Raw genomic sequence first — 23,509 nt, forward strand, 5'->3', positions numbered from 1 at the left:
ACTTCTAAACTGGAATTGTACTTTATATGTGAAGTAAAACTAGTGGGTTGGCCAAAAAGGTTGTTCGGGTTTGTCCTCAAGATGTTACAGAAAAGTCCCAAATAACTTTTTAGCCAACCTAATAAATGTGACACTATTGTACAAAACCTGACATTTAGCTCTGATGAATGTGGCCGAAAATGTTTCACATGGACTCAGTACCCTAATCCATGTTTACTGTCCACAACCAGGGTTGCACTTCATTTGCATTGTTTTCTCAGTAGCTGATGGCTTTCACAGTTCATGGTGAACCTGGGGTCTTCAGTGATTTTCAGAGATGCTTCAGAAGCTTGGAGAACAGGATACAATGGCAGTGTGTGTTCCAGTAACAGAAACACAGAAAGTCCTTATAAATGGGGTTAATGGGAGAGCTTGTGTTCATAGGTTATGCTTGTTCCAGAAGAGTATGGCATAAGAGTAGGAATAATGAAGGGATAGTAATTCTCTTCTACACACAAATTGGATTTAATGTTGACTATTAGGGGCAGTATAGTATAACACAGAATCTACACGGTGACAGAATTTCAAAGTTGTTTTTTTTTTATTTTAACATTCACCAAACATCACAACTAATTTAATGTTTTAACTCATTGATTCGTTTAGTCATTTGTGCTCTTCAACAAAACCAGATGCATTACTGGATACATGATTCATTTTTCTGACCGATCAAAATAGCCTTTTATTCTTTGGTAGAGGCTAGGTTCTTTAGCAGAACACTTTGTTAATGAACCTTGACCAAATAAGCACCATTCTTCTGCTATCCTGAGTTTCTTAAGCAAATCATTCCTGAACTATTTATTAAATATTTATCATATATTTTGTTTTATTGGTATATATTTTTAATAGCTAACTATATGTCACAAGTTAAAATGTATGTATATGACTAAAAAGATTATAGACTGTTCAAATTCTGGTGATTGATAGCACATTAATTTTTTGTTATTTTTCCTGCATACTATGTTGGGACAATTATTGGAACAGGACATTTTACAATTTTTATTTATCATGTGTATTCATTACTATTATACATTATTTGTGGTTTTTTGATAATAGATGCACGTGGACAGATGAGCCTGGTGGGCTACAGTCCATGGGGTCACAAAGCATCAGATATGACTGAGCATACAACACACACCAAGGAGGGAAAGGCCGGGGGGGGAAGGATAAACTGTGAGATTGGGATTGACACATACACACTACTACACATAAAATAGATAACTAATAAGAACCTACTGTATAGTACAGGGAACTCTACTCAATACTCTATAATGACCTATATGGGAAAAGACTCTAAAAAAGAGTGGATATATGTATATGTATAACACTCACTTTGGTGTACAGCAGAAACTAACACAACATTGCAAACTAAATCATCTAAATTCCAATAAAAATTAATTTAAAAATATAAATAGTTTGATGCATGATACAGGGTGCTCGGGGCTGGTGCACTGGGATGACCCAGAAGGATGGGATGGGGAGGGAGATGGGAGGGGGGTTCTGGAAGGGGAACACATGTACACCCATGGTGGATTCATGTCAATGTATGGCAAAACAAATACAATATTGTAAAGTTAAAAAATAGATAAATAAACTAATTTAAAACGTATATGTATATAAATAAATAAATACTTTTTTTAAGGCAAAACTCCCCACAATTTGCTTCTAGTGGTCTTTGAGATCATGTACTCTTTCTTTAAGAAATTGCTGGTTGGATCTGGAAAATACACAACGTCTTTGTAACTCACTTATATCAAACTTGTTTTGACGTGTAGCCCAATTTCAACTCAGGTTTTATTTTACAGAATTAGACCAAATTCTGGGATGCACCTAAAATTCAACTTTGAGTGCAAAAATGTGTAAACTGTACACTGAGCATTTTGATCTATGCCATAAAATGTATGAGGAGGGAGTAAATGAAAGTGATGTAAAAATGCCAAGAATCTTTTGGAAGCTTCATGCAAACTGAGCATAAAATCTCTAGCAGATGTAACTAACACTGAACAGAAGTTCTTGCAGTGACAAACTTTCCATGTTGGCCTGGGATTTGTACCTGCCACTGCCAACTTCTGTTCACATTTTATCAGCAACATCTGTGACCTGAACTAACAGGTAAAAGACACAGTGAAGTGAGGAAGAAAGCACATAGACCAACAGATGGGAAACCTGGATTTTTGTTCTGTCTTTGCTTTAACTGCTGGGCGAATGTGGACTAATCATTTAGCATCAAGCTTCTTTCACTTATGCAACTTGTATTACAGACTACCTAAGGCCTGAAAGCCTGACTGAGCAGAGTTGACTGCCTGCAGCAGGAAGACCCTGATGCTGGGAAAAATCGAAGGCAGAAGAAGAGGGCTACAGAGGATGAGATGGTTGGATGGCACCACCGATTCAATGGACATGAACTTGGGCAAACCCTGGGAGGTGGTGAGGAGCAGGGAAGCCTGGTGTGCTGCAGACCATGGGACAGCAAAGAGTCAGACATGACTGGGCAATGGAGCAACAACAACAGTGGGAAGAAAGCCAGGTTCATGGTTTAAGGACTGTCTGAAATATAGGGAGACTTGAGGGCAGCAGATAGTTGTAGAGGTGAAACTGAATAATTGTCTCTAACAAGAGCAGAGACGTTGGAGTCAAAAATGGATGCATTGTCTTAACGAGAAATCTCTATAACTGTTCACTTCCCTTTCCCACAGAATCAACCCACAACGAGCATCTGCTCATCTGAAAATATTTTCTTAATGTTCATTTCTATTTCATTGAAACCATTCAGCGTACTGAAATGAATCAGTCAAGTCACTGCACATGCCATGCAGGGGGTGAAGACAGGATGAGCAGGAGAACTCCTTTTAGTGCAAGCTGAAACAACCCCCCCGCAACCCCCAGCCATCAATTGTTGACGGTAGCAGTCAGAATACGTTGGCATGCAGTAATTAGAGATGGAGGGGCACCATTTCAACTAGCATGTTCTATTATTAGTGTATTTCAGCAGCAGAGCTGCTAAGAGAACAAAGCCAATAGCTTGTCTGCTTATAGTGAATTACTTGAGACAGCAGGTCCTGTTTATACTCTGCATGGGCCTAGCGTTCACGCCACGTGTGCTGCACAAAACTGCTGTCACCAAGGTGACAGTCACCCCCACAGTGACCACATAGGAGGATTAAACAGTAGAATGAAGGCAGCAGGGAAGCTGAAAACAGCACTTATCCAACAGCTTTGACCATGACTCTTGAAAACTCTCTAACCAAAACCATACCCTCTACCTGTCTAGCACTGTACAGAAAAAAAAAAGAATAAAAGAAAATGGATGATTAAAAAATAATCATAGAGGAAAGACATACAAAGGAAAAAAATTGACATTTTTGAGCAACCACTGGATTTAAGATTTAAATACAGATTATTCTATTACATGCTTAGAGAAGAATGAAATGGTTTTCAGAGAGGTTTTAAATACTTTGCTCAGGGTTACAAAGAAGATAAAACATGTTGTTTGATGTAAAACCTAGTGAAAGTTCTGCTATACCATCCAGCAATAGAAGAGAGAGGAGAAAGAGAATAGTGTCTCAAAGAATGAAGTGCTGCTTCATTTCTAGTTAATAGAATTGAATAAGCATAAATGTTTAGAGGTGAATGAACTTGAGGACCCAGGAGTACCCATTTTTCCCTGTATGGGCTACTACATATCATCAGAATCAGAAAGTTCAGCAAATATGAATTATATTTTTCTTCATTATTAATAGAGCACTCAAGATCAAAATTAAATTTGGAGTGATTTTGCACAGAACAGAAAAGAAATCGGAAAAAAAATTATTTGATTCTTATCTGTGCCTCTAGAAAATTCACATATTTGGAACATTTCCTTCTCCAAGACAAAGTCACATGCATGAAACATTATTCTGGGTAAAACTTGTGTACCACCATTTCTCAATATGTTAAGCTGATTTCATGTAGATTTCCTTTGGTTGAATAGAATTCAGAATTTTAATTTTATTTTCATCACTATTAACATCTATAAAATTTTGACACCAAAAAAACCAAAAGGCTACTTATTAATTCAATGAGTCTCTGAGCAACATTTGTGCCTATAACAATATCAGGCAAGGCTCCAGTCACAACTTACGCCTGTCATTTTCTGTAATTAAAAGTACACAGTCATATTTATGCATTCTGCCTCCTAGCAGCTGCAGTTAGATTAACTGTGAACAAAGAAAACATTTTGACACAGTTAATTATATGGCAGTTCTCCTTTGCTAGCAAATACCAGCTACCTCCTCAAATGAATAAAAGCGTTTTTTTTTTTCTTTTATAGAATAATACAAATAGCCACAGAAAACTTCAAGGTCCATTTACAAGAAGTTTTCATCCTAACACTTCAGTCTAATAAATATTAAACTATCTATTAACTTTTAGTGAAGCTACATGATTTTCAGATTTAAAAGATCCGACCAAAATGTTCTTTTGTCCAGCAAGATCTCAAGTGTAATTTTTTTTTAACTTTGGATGAAGAAAACTATGAGAATAGGATTTTTAAAAATTTTATTATTGGAGAATAATTGCTTTACAATGTCATGTTAAGATTCCACTGTACAACATGAATCAGCTATATGTATACATCTATCTCCTCCTTTTTTGAGCCTACATGCCCCCCATCCCACACCTCTAGGTCATCTCAGAGCACTGAGCTGAGCTTCCTGTGTTATACAGCAGGTTCCCACTAGCTATCTATTTTACACACTGTAGTGTATATATGACAATGCCACTCTCAAATCTCTGATTGATTTGCAGTCAATCAGAGATTACAAATAAATACCTACATTTCTTGTCCTGGATGTGAGGGCAATGCTGCTTCTCAGGAGAAGACTTACCAGACACTATATGTCCATACTGATGTGTTTCCTTAATAGTGAGAACTAAAATTACCCAGAAAGCACTGGGCTGTTGCTGGGCAGAAAAGGGAGAGTCCTAGCCCAGTTATCTTCCCAAGACCATGAATGAACATGGAAATCAGTGGGAAGGGAGAGCGCAGTTCTAACTTCTTATGTGAAACCCAAACCGAACTATGACTATTGATGGAAGAGGTCGTTTCTGGTCACTATTTTCAGCCCTTTGGAGGAGAAGAGAGTTGGGAGTGAAGCAGTGAGAACTACAGAGTGATACTCAACCCAACCTACAAAAAGATTCATTTCGGGTGAGAGCCCTGTTTGGAGGCAGAGAGAAATAACACCAACATGAGTCATAGTTACCTTAATTTCTAAACTCATTTCAATCTATGTGCTTCTCTCTTCCTTCCTCTCTCCCTTCAGCCTCACTCTAAATGCCTTTACTACTTAGACTTTCAAAATTCATAGAATTGAGATCAGTCTAGACTAAAGGAAAAAGTATAGGGGGTAATATGCTGTGTGGTGAAGTGGCTATGCTGGTAACTTCATGCAGAAAGAATTTGAGTCTTTAGAGACCCTTTCTATAGTTTCATCACAATATAGAACAGTGTACTTAGTGGTTATAGGAATGAGCTTTGGAGTCAAATCCATTTGCTTGGTTACTTCACATCTCTGAACCCTGTTTTTCTTGTTTGTAAAATGTGGGCCACTCTACTTGTCTCAAAAACCTGTTGCAATATTCAGTAAGACAACATATGCAAAGCATTTTGAATGGTTCCTCTTCCTATTACTCAGTAATAGACACACACTTTAAAATAGAAGGAAAATGAGCTTTCTTGTCATCCCTACAGTCAAATGTATTTTGGGGACAGAGAGAAAAATCTTAAGTGAACAAGATTTTTTATAAAATCTCTATAGGTTGAGAATAAGAAGCATTTACTTTCTTTCTTATTATGGAAATCCAGTGAGGCATGGCTAGATCCAGGTACTTAAATGATATCCTCAAAAATGTGTATTTTTTCCTTTAATATCATTACCTTCCTCTCTGTTGCCTTCATCATGTGTCAAGTTTTCTCTAAATGGTAGAAAACTAGCCCAGACAGCTCAGTGCTTTTGTATCCTTTCATCTCCTGATCTCAAGAGAGTCTCAGTTTCCTTGTTCCCCTATAATCTTTTTTTTTAATTTAACTTTTTTTTTGGCCATGCCATGTGACTTGCAGGATCTTATTTCCCGAGCTAGGGATTGAATCTTGGCCTCTTGGAGTGGAAGCACAGAGTCCTAACCTCTGGACCACCAGGGAATTCCCCTATAATTTTTTAAAAATTTATTTATTTTTAATTGAAGGATAATTGTTTTACAATATTGTGTTGGTTTCTGCCATACATCAATATGAATCAGCCATAGGTATACATATGCCCTCTATAATTTTTAAAATAGCTTAGCCTGATTATCTCTCCTTGGTTTCTGGGCCCACTTGTGTCAAGTTTTGTGTCCAAGGGGATTGGATACCCTGATTGCCCAGCCTTACATATAACCTTATAATGGAGACAGGAATCTTGTTGACAGTCCCACTAGAATCACTTGGACTAGAGAAGGAACAATTCTAATAAGGAAGAATATAAACTACATATTCATGACAGATTTTAAATATTTATTGGAATGTGTGTGTGTTCAGTTGCTCAGTCATGTCCATCTCTTTGCGACCCCATGGGTTGCAGCCCACCAGGCTTCTCTGTCCAAGAAATTTTCCAGGCAAGAATACTAGAGTGGGTTGCCATTTCCTCTTCCAAGGGATCTTCCTAACCCAGGGATCGAATCCATGTCTCTTTCGTTGGCAGGCAGATTCTTTACCACTGAGCCACGTGGGAAGACCCATATTGAAATATGTCACTTGTAAATTTAAATGTCAGATCTGAGAATTTTCGTGGGTTCAAAAGTCGTTTCAAGACATCTTTTGCTTTTATTTCTAGGAGCCAGACCATTCATCTGTACCTTAGGGACTACAACAATGAATGAAATTGTTTTGTCAAGTTTTTGAATCCAGACACTTGGAGGTCACAGTTTCTCCACATCCCTCACGCAGTTTATTCTCTGCAAGAAGCCCCTTGCCACCAGGAGTTTCTCAGGCTTCCCTTTTGTATCTCAAAGCCACGAAAAGGAGGGAGAAAGAAAAAAAGAAATCAAGAACTCTCCTCTAAAAGCTGATACACTGAGGGATCCTGCGCTGGAGTTGTCAGGGTGAGCAAAAGAATGCCAAGCCTTGCAGCTCTGTGGGCCAAGTTCTGTTCTAGCCACATGTCTGTAGCTTCCACCGATATCAATGGGAGCTGTGTGTGTGTGCGAACTGAGGACAGAAGCTGGCTGTGTATAAATAGCTCTGCAATCGTGAAAATCTCTTCTTGTGTGTCTGGTACAACAGAGGTAGTCTTTTGCAGTTAGTGGCTGCTTCTCCCTCTAATGAAGTCTCCAGACAGTTTCAAGAAATTCTATATCAGAATATTTGAAGACAGTTATTTCATTTAAAAGATTCTGGTCAGGGACCGGAGAGCAGTATGGCCCTCAGTTTCTCCCATTTTCCACTCGTAAACTCAAACCAGATTTAACAATTCTCTGCAAAACTGGCCTTCACTGTTCCCTTGGCTGAGCTGTCTGTCTATTGATTGTGATATGCAGCTAACCTGGGGGTAGGGGGTGATGAGTCTACATGTTCATGAAGGGGTTAAAATGTTATCTAGAGGAAAAGCTCAAATTCATATTGGTTGGTATAGAGGGTTTTCCATGGGAACAGGGCTCTGACCCTGTCAGGCAGGACACCTGGGTAGGATCCCAGGCTGCTTGGTCATCTGGCATTCTGCCAGCAGCCCCACTCTGGCAGTCAGCACATTGATCTTGTTGTTCAGTTGCTAAGTCGTGTCCAGCTCTTTTAGACCCCATGAACTGCAGCATGCCAGACTTCCCTGTCCTTCACTATCTCCCAGAGTTTGCTCAAACTCATGTCCATTTGAGTCAGTGATGCCATCCAACCATCTCACCCTCTGTTGTCCCCTTCTCCTCCTGCCTTCAATCTTTCCCAGCATCAGGGTCTTTTCCAATGAGTTGGCTCTTTGCATCAGATGGCCAAAGTATTGGCTGAGCCATCTTCTAGCCTCAGATGAGACTTACTTTCAGAACAGGGTTAAGGATAGACTCGTACATTATCCTTCAGAAATAGGAAATTTCTCCAAGATTTTCATATGAAACATTCTAGTCTAAAAAAGTTATCTATAGGTAGATGACTTTCAAATCCTTATCTTCAATTCATGTCCTGGTTCTGCACACATATCTAAGGGGCTTCTAGGTATCTCTCCTTGGACATCCCGTTTATACTTTTTTTTAAAGATTTTTTTTTTTAATGTGGAGCATTTTTGAAGTCTTTATTGAATTTGTTACAATATTGCTTCTATCATTTATATTCTGATTTCCGTGGGATCTTAGCCTCTCCGAGCAGGGCTTCCCAGGTGGTGCTAGCGGTAAAGAATGCACCTGCCAATTCAGGAGACATCACAGACAAGAGTTTGATCACTGTGTCGGGAAGATCCCCTGGAGCGGAGCATGGCAACCCACTCCAGTATTCTTGCCTGGAGAATCTCATGAACAGAGGGGCCTGGTGGGCTACAGTCCATGGTGACACGAAGAGTTGGAGAAGACTGAGGCTCCCTGAGCAGGGATCCAGGCTTCACCCCCTGCACTGGAAGGTGATGTCTTAACCATTGGACCACCAGGGAAGCCCTTGCATTTACACTTTAGATTCATCCAAAACCTAACTTTAATCTTACCTTGTCCCGACTTAGAAAGTTTCTCTATGGCCTCTTAGTGAACAGTGCCATCTTTAATCTGATAATTCCAGTCAGAAAACTTGCAATGACCCCTAATTCTCTCTTATTGCCACATCTACTCAATCTAAGCCCATTTGATTTTTACCTATTATATTTCTCCATTTTACCCCCTTATTTTGGGTCCCTGCTTCTAAACTGCAGAATGGATTAGATTGCAGGTTCTAACCCTGTTAACATCTGAGCTTAGATCTCATTTTTGTTTCCTCTTTGGGGTGCATGTCATTTTTTATTGCGGTATAGATGCTTTACAATGTTGTGTTACTTTCTGTTGTACAATGAAGTGAATCAGCTATATGTATGCATATATCCCCTCCCTCTTGGACCTCTATCTTTTTTGAAGGGTGTGTCAGTCTAAGCTTAATTTCCTCATCTATGAAATGGAGATGACATCTACCTTACCAGGACTGACTAATAGGAATTAAATTAGGTTACATATGTATAATGTTGGCATAGCTACTGAGGCATAACAAATTTCTGGTTAATGGTAGCTGGTATGAAGCAGAGACTCCATCCTTTCTGTCTAAGAATACTGTAGCAGTCTCCCTACATACAGACTTGCCCCTTCTCTACTCTTCATTCTACATTCTGCTGCTGGAGTAAACTTCTAAAAATGCAAATCCTTTGATGAAGTATTTTACATGATAAATAAGTCCCTGTGTCACTTACCCATCTATATACTCTATCTCACATTGCACCTTTTCTTCACCTAAATCTTACCAACTGGTGGGCAAGCTATCTATCCACCCAGCCAGTTGGATAACTAGGATTTATCACTTAAAGACCCATGTTAGAATCCTCTCTTCTCTGAAGCTTTCCCTGACCCCACTCCAAATAGAGCTGGTTCCTTCCTTAATTCCATCACTGTTTTGTGAAGCATAAAACTTATATATTCCTGTAATAGGATTAATTACAATCTTGGTCTTATTTGTCCCTAAATCTGTTTTTCTGATCAGACTCTTCTGTGGTCTTCAAAAATCCTTGAAGAAGAGACTGCAATTAAGACTATATCTTAATCATTGTTTCCTCCGAGAGTTTAGTCCACTGCTGTCTTAGTTTTCTATTGTTGCCATAACAAATTTCTACAACAACTTAAAACATACATTTATTATCTTACAGTTCTATAGGTCAGAAATCTGGGCTAAAATCAAGGTATTGGCAGGGCTTCCTTTCTAGAAGCTCTAGGAGTAAATCTTTCTTCTCATTCAGGTTGATGGCAGAATTAACTCCTTGTGGTTGTACAACAGAGGTTCTTATTTCTTTGCTAGTTGTCAGCTGAGGACTGTGCCGAGATTCTAGAGTCTAGCTGCATACTTTGGATTGTGCCCGACTTTCTTCATCTCAAAAGCTAGCAATGGCAGATTCTCTCTGAGTGCATCCTAAGCTTCCACCTCCTTCTTCCAGTTTTAAGGATTCATGGGATTAGATTGATCCCAATTGGAATTACAGGATAATCTCAGTATTGCAATCTCAGTACTGTAGGATCTTTAATCTTAATTACACCTGCAAGGTCTCCTTTGTCATATAAGGTAACATATTTATAGATTCCAAGGTTAGGGTATAGTCAACTTTGGGAAACCAATATTCTGCCTATTAAAAGAGCCTAGAATATTTTAACTGATAAATAACGTGTTGAGCAACAAGATAAATGTATGCAGATATATTAATATTTAGGTATTTTGAGTGTATTAGGCAATTTTTTAGGCCATTGATAAATTAGACAATTTGATGGGTTTTTAAAAATTTTTTGTATTGAAGGATAATTGCTTTACAGAATTCTGTTGTTTTCTGTCAAACCTAAACATGAATCAGCCATAGGTATACATATATCCCCTCCCTTTTGAACCTCCTTCCCATCTGCCTCCCCATTCCACCCCTCTAGGTTGATACAGAGCCCCTGTTTGAGTTTCCTGAGCCATACAGAAAATTCCCGTTGGCTATCCATTTTACATATGGTAATGTAAGTTTCCATGTTACTCTCTCCATACATCTTACCCTCTCCTCCCCTTTCCCCATGTCCATAAAGTCTTTTCTCTATGTCTGTTTCTCCATTGCTGCCCTGTAAATAAGTTCTTCAGTACCATTCTTCTAGATTCCATATATATGTGTTAGAATATGATATTTATCTTTCTCTTTCTGACTCACTTCACTCTGTATAATTGGTTCTAGGTTCATTCACCTCACCAGAACTGACTCAAATGTGTACCCTTTAATGGCTGAGTAATATTCCATTGTATATAAGTACCACAACTTCTTTATCCATTCATCTGTCAATGGACATCTAGGTGGCTTCCATGTTCTAGCTATTGTAAGTAGTGCTTCAATGAACAATGGAATACATGTGTCCTTTTCAGTTTTGGTTTCCTCAGGGTATATGCGATTGGGATTGGGATTTCTGGGGCATCACTGACTCAATGGACATGAGTTTGAGTAAGCTCCGGGAGTTGGTGATGGACAGGGAAGCCTGCTGTGCTGCAGTCCATGGGGTCGCAAAAAGTTGGACACAACTGAGTGACTGAACTGAACTGATGGTGGTTTTATTCCTAGTTTTTTTAAGGAATCTCCATACTGTCTTCCATAGTGGCTGTATCAATTTACATTCCCACCAACAGTGCAAGAGTGTTCCCCTTTCTCCACACTCTCTCCAGCATTTACTATTTGTAGACTTTTTGGTGATGGCCATTCTGATCAGTGTGAGGTGATATCTCATTGTAGTTTGATTTGCATTGGAAAGTTATGACCAACCTAGACAGCATATTAAGAAACAGAGACATTACTTTATCAACAAAGGTCCATCTAGTCAAGGTTATGGTTTTTCCAGTGGTCATGTATGGATGTGAGATTTGGACTATAAAGAAAGCTGAGCACTGAAGAATTGATGCTTTTGAACTGTGGTGTTGGAGAAGACACTTGAGAGTCCCTTGGACTGCAAGGAGATCCAACCAGTCCATCCTAAAGGAGATCAGTCCTGGGTGTTTATTGGAAGGACTGATGTTGAAGCTGAAACTCCGATGGGCTGGAAGAAACACAAGCTGGAATCAAGATTGCTGGGAGAAATATCAATAACCTCAGATACGCAGATGACACCACCCTTATGGCAGAAAGTGAAGAAGAACTAAAGAGCCTCTTGATGAAAGTGAAAGAAGAGAGTGAAAAAGTTGGCTTGAAGCTCAATGTTCAGAAAACTAAGATCATGGCATCTGGTCCCATCACTTCATGGGAAATAGATGGGGAAACAGTGGAAACAGTGTCAGAATTTATTTTGGGGGGCTCCAAAATCACTGCTGATGGTGATTGCAGCCATGAAATTAAAAGATGCTTACTCCTTGGAAGGAAGGTTATGGCCAACCTAGATAGCATATTTAAAAGCAGAGACATTACTTTGCCAACAAAAGTCCATCTAGTCAAGGCTATGGTTTTTCCAGTGGTCATGTATGGGTGTGAGAGTTGGACAGTGAAGAAAGCTGAGCGCCACAGAATTGATGCTTTCAAACTGTGGTGTTGGAGAAGACTCTTGAGAGTCCCTTGGACTGCAAGGAGATCCAATCAATCCATCCTAAAAGAGATCAATCCTGGGTGTTATTGGAAGGACTGATGTTGAAGCTGAAACTCCAATACTTTGGCCACCTCATGCGAAGAGTTGACTCATTGGAAAAGACCCTAATGCTGGGAAGGATTGGGGGCAGGAGGAGAAGGGGATGACAGAGGATGAGATGGTTGGATGGCATCACTGACTCGATGGACATGGGTTTGGGTAAACTCTGGGAGTTGGTGATGGACAGGGAGGCCTGGCGTGCTGCAATTCATGGGGTCGCAAAGAGTCGGACACAACGAGCGACTAAACTGAACTGAAATGATGCGAAGTGCTGACTCATTGGAAAAGACTCTGATGCTGGGAAAGATTGAGGGCAGGAGGAGAAGGGGACGACCGGGGATGAGATGGTTGGATGGCATCACTGACTCAGTGGACATGGGTTTGGGTGGACTCGGGGAGTTGGTGATGGACAGGGAGGCCTGGCTTGCTGCGGTTCATGGAGTTGCAAAGAGTTGGACACAACTGAGCGACTGAACTGAACTGAACTGAATAATGAGCAACGTTGAGCATCTTTTCATGTGTTTGTTAGCCATTTGTATGTCTTCTTTGGAGAAATGTCTGCTTAAGTCTTTTTTCCCACTTTTTGATTGGGTTGTTTGTTTTTCTGGTATTGAGTTGTATGAACTGCTTGTATATTTTGGAAATTAATCCTTTGTCAGTTGTTTCATTTGCTATTATTTTCTCCCATTCTGAGGCCTGTCTTTTCACCTTGCTTATAGTTTTTTCCTGTGCTATGCAAAAGCTTTTAAGTTTAGTCAGGTCCCACTTGTTTACTTTTGTTTTTATTTCATTACTCTAGGAGGTGGGTCATAGAGGATCTTGCTTTGATTTATGTCATTGAGTGTCCTGCCTATGTTTTCCTCTAAGAGTTTTATAGCTTCTGGTCTTACATTTAGGTCTTTAATCCATTTTGAGTTTATCTTTGTGTATGGTGTTAGGAAGTGTTCTAATTTCATTCTTTTATATGTAGCTGTCCAGTTTTCCCAGCACCATTTATTGAAGAGACTGTCTTTGCCCCATTGCGTATTCTTACCTCCTTTGTCAAAAATAAGGTACCCATAGATGCATGGGTTTATTTCTGGGCTTTCTATCTTAATTTGATGTTCTTATATGGTTTATTCACTGTAATTTTTTATAGAAAGGCTAGACATCATGTTTTCTAGATGTTTGCCCTTCAAGGAACAACGCAAATGAGTTGCAACCAAATAGACCAAATGAATCTTTTTACAACCTCTGACTTACCATAAATCATCAATATTATTAGTAAAAGCTACTTAAAGTCAAGAATCTTTTGCCCTGTCCTTTCTGTGACTTATTACAGAAAGATTTATCAGTTGTATGAAGTTACTATGAACTCATACTTTTATTCTAAAAGTATTAGTCTCTATATGAGCCAAGTTTTGTAAAATGTGATGACAAGTGGTAAATAAAACATTGTCCCTCCCCTAGAAGGCTTACAGAATAATTGAGAGACAGATAATTAAGCAAATTATACCTGTAGGAAATACATATAGGAAAGAACAGATTTGGGCATACAAAAATAAGAAAGGCATATTATACTCTAAGACAAAGCTTTCTTTGAAAAGGTAATATTACAGCCTGGTCAGAAATACAAAGACAGTGCCAAATATCACCACTACAATGTAGTATAACCAATAATAGACATATTTTCAAGTTACAGTGATGCGTGAAGGAGGAGGAAATCTATCACACTTGAAATGAGCCCGGGATGATTTCAAATAAGAGGAGATTTTAAGTTGTATCTTGAGGAATAAATAGAACTTTTCCAGATGGATGGACACAGAGGGATGGAGGGGAGAAGAGACCTAAAGAGAAGGTTAAAAACTTACTTAAGCACTTCTCCCAGTTCAGAAGGAGAGAAGGTCAAGAATGGTCTCTGGATAAAAGGTTATCTTAGCTGAGACCTAGAGGGTAAATATGGAGAAGGCAATGGCACCCCACTCCAGTATTCTTACCTGGGAAGTCCCATGGATGGAGGAGCCTGGTAGGCTGCAGTCCATGGGGTCTCGAACAGTCAGACACGACTGAGCGACTTCACTTTCACTTTTCACTTTCATGCACTGGAGAAGGAAATGGCAACCCACTCCAGTATTCTTGCCTGGAGAATCCCAGGGACGGGAGAGCCTGGTGGGCTGCCGTCTATGGAGTCACACAGAGTTGGACACGACTGATGCGACTCAGCAGCAGCAGCAGAGGGTAAATATATGCTTGTTGAATTAAGGGGAGAGTGTGGGAAAAAGAAATTTTCCAGGCAGAGAAAATGGCATGTACAAAGGATTGGAAAATGGTGAGAATGACTCTGAAGGCTGAGAAATTGAGAAAAATTCAGAATGATCACAGTATAAAAAGTGAGGAATGAGGAAAGAAATGATACCAGAAAAGTAGTCATAAATTAGATCAAGAAGAGAGGCTAAGGGAGAAGGGTGGATTTCCTCCAAAGAATCATGGAAAGCCATTTATGTGTTTTAAATAGGGAGAGGAGATGAGAGATTTCCATCTTGTTCAATTCCATTATCCTTTGACTATGTGAATTAGCAGTAGTTCCTCCTCTGCTATGCTGGAACTAGTCTATTCTTGCTACATCAAGACAGTCCTCTTTCATTCATTATTCTATTTCTCTTTTTCTCCACAACAAAGAGAACAAGCAGGATTCTTAGAAAAGATTGGCTGATGTTCTTCTAGTCTATAAAAGCATACCAGAGGGAAGTGTTCAACTTGTTTGGGATCAGCATCAGATTGGATGGAGTTGAGGTTCCCTCAAGCTGTCTCTGACAAGCTGTGAAAATTTTCCTATGACTCTGTAACTGATAGACAGAAAAGCAAACATCCATACGTGAAAACAATGCAGCTGTACTATTGTCATATCCAAGCTGGAGAGGGCTTCCACAGTGGCTCTGCAGTCAAGAATCCACCTGCAATGCAGGAAACGTGGCAGGAACCACGGGTTTGATCCCTGGGCCAAGAAGATCTTCTGGAGAAGGAAATGGCAACCCACACTGGTATTCTTGCCTGGAAAATCTCATGGACAGAGGAGCCTGGAGGGCTATGGTCCATGGGGTCACAAAAGAGTCAGATATAACTTAGCCACTAAACAACAACTAAGTGGGGCATGCAGTGGGAGAAATAAAGTTACACACAAGATAATCCATCGAAAACTTGAGCAAAAAGAGTTTTGAAATAAAATCTTTAAAGGCAAAGTTCTATATGATAGGGTTTGTTTCTTGTGATAGTACATTTATGACAGCCAATTACTGTTAAATGATAAGAAAAGCTTAGGGAGTACTCAGGCTTGACATTAAGAACATGGTTTTGAGAATATGGGAAGTTCATACTTTTGTTAAAGAATTCAGGGGCAGTATAAAAGTCAACAAACAAAAATGAAAAAAGAAAGCAGAACCTTAGAAGCTAAAATCCAATCTTTTAAAAAGAAAGATGCCCAGACACCAGTTAAATGAAACCTATTGTATTTGTACAGGTTTCTAATTTACACTTTGTTCTTAAAAACTAAATAGCTGGAGGAAGTTTTAAAACTTATGAGAGGAGTTCTAAATTGGAAAACAAAAAGACCCCTTTGCATGTCCTTGTCCTTCACGAATTCTCTAGTGCCTCCCTGATATTTATAAAGACAAAAGGAAGACAGAGGGCCTTGAGAGCCTCTTCACAGGCAATAAATTTTAAATATGTAGTTATTCTATAAAATAATTGACACAGGCAATTAAACTTCTTGTTACAAAATATAAACAAGCTGCATGCCAGACTCAGGATGATATTATCACTCACACAGAGCTCAAAACTGTGTAGTTACTTTCTGATTCTTTAATGTATGTATTCCAATGATTTGTAGAGGAGAAAAAAAGAAAGGAAGAAAGAAGAAAGGGCCATTTTTCTATAAAGTGTGATTGTGTGCGTGCTCAGTCGCGTCTATTTGTGACCCTATGGACTGTAGCCCACCGGGCTCCTCTGTGCATGGGATTCTCCAGGCAAGAATACTGGAGGGGGTTGCCATTTCCTCTTTTAGGGGATATTCCCAACCCAGAGATCAAAACCAGGTCTCCTGCATTGCAGGCAGATTCTTTACCACTGTGCCACCAGGGAAGCCCTCTATAAAGTGTGGTAGTCATAAAAGTAATAGATCAGAGAGTAGAGAGAGAGATGCAGTAGTAGAAAGTAGAGATGATGGGAAGCTGGTGGGTGGAGTCACTTTGGTCATCTGCGCCCTAGAATTGTTTAGGAAGTTATATCCCATTTCAACCTTGGGAAACGAAGTAGGCAGTGATGAACCTTAATGCCATGAGCTACGGAATCCTTCCTGAGCTGAGACTTTGTATCAAAGCATTCCAGGATTTATCATGAAGGTGTGGTGCCATGGAAGGGAGAGGGTTGGTATGGTGGGCCATCTGGTGAGATGCAGCTTGTCAATCTCCCATATGGCTTGTGAAAAGAGAGACTTGATATTGAACTGAGATCAGCATATGACAAGAGCCATGAAATCACAAACTTAAAACAGTTTTTTCCATATAGTGGTTGGAAAATTTCTTTAAGGAAATATCATGTGAATTTTTTATGATCTGAAAGATCACATATAGAAGTTTTAATGTATAACATGGAACCATTTCAATAATACATACTGCATTTGCTTTCATCTCTTTTAATAGGTGTTTTATTAATCTTAAGTTACTGAGTTAGGAGGAAGAAATTGATATTATTTTCACTGACTTATATGCATATATCCCAGTTTTAGAAGACTTGTGTAGAAGGAGATCTAATAGAATTTGGCAATCCTTTGGAAAACATCCTCTGAAAAGTCAGTGCCATGTCTGTGAAATACATCTTACTACTTGAGAGTGATCTGCTCTTAGAACTTAAATTTCCAAATAAATGTATTTTAGAGCCATTTGATTATGCTCACTGATCATGCTGAAAATGATGTCATCAGCAAGCACTACACTCACAATATGACATAGTATCCATGTTCCCATAATTCTTAGATTTTTAATATTAATAATGTTCAAAATCGAAAATCTTGAAATGATGCAAATTTCTTATTATTTCCCTTTTTTTCAAGATATAAAATCTGCTTTCTATATTTTCCTTCTATTTTTGCTAGGACATAATAATTATTAGATTGCTGTTTAGTTGTTAAGTCGTGTCCGACTCCTTTGGGACGCCATGGACTGTAGCCTGCCAGGCTCCCCTATCCACGGAGCAGGAATACTGGAGTGGGTGGCCATTTTCTTCTCGAAGGGATCTTCTCAGCCCAAGGATAGAACCTGCATCTCCTGCATTGGCAGGCAGATTCTTTACCACTGAGCCACCAGGGAAGCCTAATTATTAAGTAGACTCATATAAAAATTCTTTTAAGTTAGAATATGTTCATAAAACAATAAAGCTCTTTCAAATTTTAATTGTAAATTTATGTAAAATGGCTACTTATTTCAGACATCTAATGTAAAATACAAATACCCTTGATATAAATAGAACTTTTAGTAATTTTTAATATCTCAATAACTGCATGCTAAGCCGCTTCAGTCATGTCTGGTGTCCTATTCTTTGCAACCGTATGAACTGTAGCCCACCAGGCTCCTATGTCCATAGGATTTTCCAGGCAAGAATACCGGAGTGGGTTGTCATTTTTTTCTTCAGGGGATCTTCCCAACCCAGGGATCGGACCCACATCTTTTAAATCCTCTGCATTAGCAGGTGGGTACTTTATCATGAGTGCCACCTGGGAATACAAATAAATGCCTGAGACAGAATATCAAATGTATATAAATTTTGACCTTGTATCTATTATTTTTACATTCAGTTGTCAAAGTTTTATAAAGGTCATAATATAGAATGCATTTAACACAAGCTTTTTTCTTTCTTTGTTATGTTGTCTTCATTTTAAAAAAATCTTTCAGTTAGCTACTAAACATTTGATATTTCACTGTCTGCTAGTTTATTCAATTCGACTAGAAGGTGGACAAGGTAAATAAGAGGAAGATCAAATTAGATGAGTAGTTTTTGCTATTGTTAATGTGACGAAGTTTGGGGGAGGAGAACCAAGCTTCTGTCTAAATGGAAATTACACATGCTTCAGGAATTAGTGGAAGACGAATTCCAGAAATCTATTTGGCTTATGGCAGACAAGCCCCTAGGGGAAAAAAAAACAATAAAAATAAAAATTTAAAAAATACATGCTTGAGTCAGTAAGAAAGGCTTAGCTATCAAAGGAATGGAAATTTATTTTTCTTTTTTTGAAATATTTTATTGGAGTATAGTCAATTTACAGTGTTGTGTTAGTTTCAGGCATACAGCAAAGTGCATCAGTTATACATATACACATATCCTCTCTTTTTTAGATTCTTTCCCCCTATTTTTAAATGCATCAGGAAAGGTGCTGGGGTTGGCAGGGGTAGTACCTAGTGGAATGGGAGAGAAGTCTGAAAGGGAAATGTAGGCCTTGGAAGGGCAGAGGTGGTACCCAGAAGAACTAGGGTTCCATAGCTCATGCCCCACTAGGTAGTCTGAGACATACTGAGTGAGCACTTCGTAGGAAGAAGGCAGATGCTTTGTGTGCCTCTATAATTGGAATTATTATTGTAAATATGAAGCTATTTATACCATGGATGAGTGAAACCCAAAGAGACAGTAAATGTTCAGAACAATATTTAGCACACAATTGTTGCTCAGTAAATGTTCATGGAGAGAAAGAATGGATAATTGTTGAACATGTATGAAAGATGATAGGTGATCATAGATAGAAACCTGTATGAATAGACTGCTTGACAATATTATATCATGAAGTTAAATGAAAATCACTTTCTTATGGGAATGATCTGATCAGTAGATGAGAGCTAGAGCTGATTTGAAAATATTTTGCCGCACTTAATAAATTGTTACATAATCAAGTTATGATGATAGGAGACCCAAAGTTAACTTGGGTATAGCAAATTTTACTTTTTAAGAAGAAAATGAATGTATTGCAGTGTTAATTACAGACCTTAATGACATACCCCACACACATGGACAGTTATATGTGGGTAAAGAAAACACCTCTATACCAGACAAAATGAAATGGGGGGTGCAATTAGTTTTAATAAAATTATATTTTACATTAAAATTTTGCTTTACAGTTTACAAAGAGATTTCACAGATTATTTCATTTAGCCTGCACTGTAATCCCGTGAAGTGGAAGTGATTATGAGTTTTTGCAGAGATTGTGTGACTAAGTGATTGTGGGTAAGTTTTCTTTAGGCTGCCTCGTTTTATTGATAACTCTCACATGTTTTTCATCAAATATTTGGTTTTGTTTAACCTAAGGCATATATTTAGTATGTGTGTGTGCTCAGTCACGTTCGACTTTTTGCAACCCCATGGACTATAGTCAGCCAAGCTCCTCTGTCCAAGCTCCAGTATACTGGAGTGAGTTGCCATTTCCTCCTCCAGGGGATCTTCCTGACCTAGGGATGGAACCCACATCTCCTGTGTCTCCTGCATTGGCAAGCGGATTCTTTACCTGCTGAGCAATTGGGGACACATATACTACATGTTGGGCTTCCCTTGTGGCTCAGCTGGTAAAGAATCCACCTGCAATGTGGGAGATCTGGGTCCTATCCCTGGGTTGGGAAGATCCCCTGAAGAAGGTAACCGCTACCCACTCCAGCAGTCTGGCCTGGTGAATTCCATGGCCTGTATAGTCTGTGGGGTTGCAAAGAGTCGGACACGACTGAGTGACTTTCACTTTCACTATACTACATGTTATTAAATAGCTATTGAAACTTAGAAACAACGTTCACTCAACATTTCTTCTTAGCCATCATTTTGCTTCAAAGTGATAGAAATCTATAAAGGCAATACACCTTTAATAATAGTACAGCACATTTTGTCATGAGCAGTTTGCTCCTTCAAAAATTATCATGAAACAGATTGAGGGCTAAATATGAAATGCTAAGCTCTCCAGTTAAAGAAGAAGCATCATTTTATTCAGATCAACCCTTGACAGACAAAGCAGAAGAAACAGCTTAACAATTACTCAACTTTGTTTTCAGTCATAGTAGTACATTTCCTGGCTCAGGATTCAGGGAATTTATGGAGGGGATGGTATGGCATAGTCTGCTTGGCTAATAAATTTCTCAGCAGGACATATTCTAGCAGGATAATAATCATATTCTGAGGCCTTTCTTCTATAGAAGCTGCGTCATTTTTATAACTTTCATAGGGTTTGGTATCTCACAAACACAAAAATTTTTTACAAAGAGAAACAACATCCTCTTGGGCAAATGAAGTAAGCTCCTTAAAATTATGTTAACAATTAATGTTGTTCCTCCATATCTTTATTCAGATACTCTAGTAAATTAAATAAAAAGGAGAGAAAAACAAACAAAATTCTTATCTTTAGGTATGCTTTTTCTTTGCAAAACTAATTTCACAGAACAGTCAGATATGTAATAATGGGCCTCTTGGGGAGGTAATTTTTTATTCAACTTGACACACAAGTTATGAGTAATTAATTATGTCTTCTGTTTACACTTTGTCAGATTAGAGTATTAAACAGAAGAGCTGAGAGGAACACAGAACACTGCCACTAATCTGTTTAATTTGCAAATCTAATGCAATCAGAGGAAGACATTAGTGTTAAAATTGTTTTTGTCCAGGTGGTATCTTTCATGGAGGGGAAAAGCCTGTCTGAGGTGTAAATGTCACATAATGGAAGCAAGTCACACAATTCCATGCAGGCTTCTAAGGCCAGGGCAAAATCTTCCCTCGTGCTTCTAGCACTGGCTCTGAAAGCTCTGAATATACAAAAACCGAAACCCAGGCCCCCTGCATCAGCACATTCCACTCCTTTCAGCTCTGTGCAATTATCCAACAAAGCGCAGACACCACAGATCCACTAAACTGAAGAAGGTGATAAACAAAAGCATAAATCTGACACTTGTGAATTTGCAGGAATCCTCTGACAGTCAGCAGACCTTGGTCTGGAACATGTGACGCACAGAGACTGATTGACAGAGAAGAGAAACTGCGGGAAAATTTGGGGATGAATGGGAATCAGTTGTCCCCAAGGCTACCCCATTCCCCATGCTTGCATGCGTGCTAAGTCGCTTCGGTCATGTCCGACTCTGCGTGACCCCACAGACTGTAGCCCGCCAGGGTCCTCTCTCTGTGGGATTCTCCAGGCAAGAACGCTGGAGTGGGTTGCCATGCCATTCTTCTGCAGATCTTCCTGACCCATGGAACGAACCTGTGTCTCTTAAGTCTATCTGCCTTGGCAGGTGGGTTCTTCACCACTAACGCCACCTGGGAAGCCCACCCCATCTCCCACTTCTCTCCAAATAGCAGTCCTCACCAAGGACTTCAAAACCGATTCAGTCAGTCGCCTGTGTCTCGGGATATTTCTAGAGGAAGAGGCAGAGGTTGTAGTCTAGAGAGTGGGGAAGTAAAAGCTGTGTCCAAGTTTTCACAAAAAACAATATGGGATAGTGTGCAAAGGTTCTGTGGTCAGTCGAAGGTTTCCTTCCAGACTGTTTCAGTACCTCTCTGGAACTCAGTTTCCCCATTACTGAAGTGGTGATGCTCAAGATTAGATAAGGATGCCCTCTAAACAGCAGCTACCCAGTAAATGGCAGTGGTTTTCAGTTATCATCACCATCATTCTCAGCAATCCAGTGAGGCTTGGAGGAACTTCTGACTTCTGCCCAAGACACTTGTATTGGTTGCTTCCTTTGGGACATGCCTTATGCAACACAAATGTGGCACTATTTGTAGTTCACTGATTTCTGAGTTGGCAGGATGTTGAGGTACTGGGTTGCCCAAAATGTTCCTTTGGGTTTTTCCTTACGTGTGTGTGTGTGAGTGCTCAGCTGTGTCTGACTCTTTTCCAACCATGGACTGTAGCCCACCAGGCTCCTCTGTCCATGGAATTTTCCAGGCAGGAATACTGGAGTGGGTTGCCATTTCCTCCTCCAGGGGATCTTCCCGACACAGGGATCCAACCTGCGTCTCCTGCATCTCCTGCATTGACAGACAGATTCTTTACTACATAGGGCTTACAGAAAAACCCAAATGAAATTTTTGGCCAACCCAATACATGAAGGAGAGGTTTAGATTCTTTATTTAGTTTTGACTAGCAACATGTAATTTTAACTGAAGCAGTTTTAAGTGAAGTATAAAACTGCAGAAGAAATTTTACATGTATGGTATAATATACATGTGAATAATAATTACTATGATAAACATGGAAATTTTTCAGTCACATGCGGAGAATATAAATTTGAAAGTATGCTGACAGTTACAACTTGTCTCTGCAAAAAAAAAAAAATCCATTTATTTTCCATTTATCTCTGAAGAATGCATAAAGATTAATGCATAAACAACATGATCCAGGGGAGTTTAAGCCTAGGGACTAATTTACCAAACTACCCAAGCAACAGAGGATTATTTTATCTAATTAAGACAGAGCACAAGTATTTAGAATTAAGCATTTGCATTTAACAGCAAATTCAGAATTATAAAAGCAATTAAAGCTAAAATGAGGTATAATTTTTTTTTTCTGCACACCACTGCCGAGCTAAAGCCCATTTTAATGTTTGCCTTTGTAGCACTACTGAACAGAAGGTTATGAATAAAAGCTCATGGCTGGGCAAAACCACCTTGCTTCCATCCGCCCTGTTTTTATTCAACTCTCCTAACCAGGACTTACACTTTCTCACATTCCTGTGTTTCCTCCTCTGTTTCTTCAATCTGGAATGTTTTCTTTAACCTTGTCTGAGCTTCAACAGACAAGATTTAGATCAAAATCTGTCTTCGTTCATGAAACCAGTGCTCCCTCAAGCCTAAGTGTGTGCTCCCTTATCTGACGAGAAAGACACTTGGCTGGATAGAGGTGTCTGTCTCATTGCTTTGCAAATTAGTGTATTACCACTTCAGGCTTCTCTTACAGTGGTAAGTCATATACATATAGCTCTTTAGCATGTAACATGTTTATGTTATTTTTCCCTTGTTTGATAGACTTCCTGAGGACATAACTACTTTTGTTGTTGTTGTTGTTTATACATATGCATATTCATTTATTTATTTGGCTGCACCAGGTCTTAGCTGCAGCATGTGGGATCGAGTT

The 23,509-nt window shown here is 39.2% G+C and overlaps 1 protein-coding gene across 4 annotated transcripts in view; it reads right to left on the minus strand.

Annotated features, from left to right (window-relative positions):
* PTPRO (protein tyrosine phosphatase receptor type O) overlaps positions 1-23,509 on the minus strand; it is a 262,085-nt gene that overhangs the window by 218,847 nt on the left and 19,729 nt on the right. The gene's annotated exons all lie outside the window — the stretch shown is intronic.

The sequence above is a fragment of the Giraffa tippelskirchi genome, chromosome 4 (genome assembly GCF_054371585.1).
Source record: "Giraffa tippelskirchi isolate mGirTip1 chromosome 4, T2T-mGirTip1v1.2.pri, whole genome shotgun sequence".
In the NCBI taxonomy this organism is placed as follows: domain Eukaryota; kingdom Metazoa; phylum Chordata; class Mammalia; order Artiodactyla; family Giraffidae; genus Giraffa; species Giraffa tippelskirchi.